This window comes from Charadrius vociferus, unplaced genomic scaffold (genome assembly GCF_000708025.1).
Source record: "Charadrius vociferus isolate BGI_N301 unplaced genomic scaffold, ASM70802v2 scaffold259, whole genome shotgun sequence".
NCBI classification, from domain to species: domain Eukaryota; kingdom Metazoa; phylum Chordata; class Aves; order Charadriiformes; family Charadriidae; genus Charadrius; species Charadrius vociferus.
The window spans coordinates 3,829,328-3,831,065 of NW_009661368.1; positions in this window are offsets into that span (position 1 = coordinate 3,829,328).

The following is a 1,738-nucleotide window of genomic DNA, read 5'->3' on the forward strand; positions in this document are numbered from 1 at the left end:
TTCTGCAAACACGAGTGAGGTGTTAAGGGCACTGCCCTGAGCTGCCCCCCCTGCCCACAGCCCCACCAGTGACAGCCAGTGGGCTGCCTAGGCAGGATCTGTGCCCCAAGCTGCCCACTCTGCCTCCCGGGGCCTGCTGGCACATTGCCCCCCGTGCCCTCGCCCCCGGGGTGCCTGCGTGCGTGACATGTGCCATCGAAGGGCTGACATGAGAGCTCGAGCAGCATGGCAGAGCATCAGAGGGACTTTCCTCCACGCAGACAAGTGCAGTAGGGCCGGTGCGTGGGCAGGAGGGTGGCGCAGGTCAGAGTGAGCAATAAAGTGCTTCCAGCCAGAAAGCAAGCGTGCTGTGTGGGGTGCTGGCACACAGAACAATGCAGGGGGAGCAAGGATTGCTGCCCGACCCACTGCTGTCGGGGCTGTGCTAACCGCCAGCACTGCCCACAACGGGAGGCCCTGCGTGCCAGGGTGCCGGTGGAGCTGGGCTGGCTGGGGCAGAGCCCCTGCAGCCAAGAGAGCCGTCCCTATTGGCAGGATTAGCACCCCACAGCACAAGGCTTCAACAGAAGCCCAATTCCAGGCCAGTGCTGAGCAGCTCTGGGGGCTGGTGTGCTGCCCAGCTAAGGGAGGAAGCCGTGGCTTTGGGCTTGTTAGTCCCCAGCCAAGGGGACTTTCTTTCCTTCCATGTCGGGGCATTTCATGTGGCTTCAGGGGAGCTGCCTTACAGTAAGATAGTCCTGTCAAAGGAGGGCTCGGGGGCGCTGGGACCCTGCTGTGCTCCAGCAGCCACTCGTGGGAGCACCTCCCCCTCCAGCGAGGAGCAAACCTACTCTGTGAGCCCAGCTCTCAACCCTGCTGGGCTCAGGACCAGTCCTTGGCCCAGGAACAAAGCTGGGATTGCCCGGATGGATCAGAGCAAGGGCCAGGCTGGGTGGAGCACAGGAGGGCACGGCACGACACTCACGTGGAGGGTAAATTACAGCCAGGCGCTTGTCCCGGCCAGGCAGTTTCGCTCTTGGGAAAGATGTTTACCCTGAGAGCAGGGATGAGTTATTTCCTGTGCTCTCAGCGGGGAGGGGGACGGGGTGGACGCTGGAGGGAAACCCACAGCATCCAGGGAGCCGCACTGGCAGCAGCCATTGCTCACGCACGTGTCTGTGACCATGGAGCCGGTTGTGGTGACCTGACGCAGGGTCCGGCTATCCCGCCTTGCTGGCTGAGGAGGGGAGTCCAGCGCTACCCAGCTCCAGCAGCCAGCACCGGGCCCTCCTTCAGACTCCTCATCCTCTGGCTAGTGGGGATGGCGGCTGGCTTTCCTGCAGTCCCTGTGCCAGGTTGGGAGGGGAGGCCGGGTCTGAACTGTGCAGAGCAAGAGGCAGAGGGAAGAGCCCTCTGAAAATCAGAGGGGTGCCCACAGGCACCAGGAAGAAAGATAGTGAAGGGAGCCAGCAGGAAGGGCTCTCCCAGCGTCTTCTGCAGCACGGTTTGAGGGGTGAAACGAGCAGCTCCAAGTTTACTGAAAGGTGTTTTAGGAAACACTACACTATATTTAGTCAGAGAGATTTGATAGTATCAGGTAATGTTACAAAACCCTTGATCAAGAGGAAATCCCCAACTACTCAGTAGTCCTACTCCTGTGACGGGCCAACTCCGCCAAAATCAAAGTGTTAACGAAGGAAGCGCCAACAGGGTGTTCATGACTAAACCACAGCGATGAGTGAGGTCTCCAACACCCCCC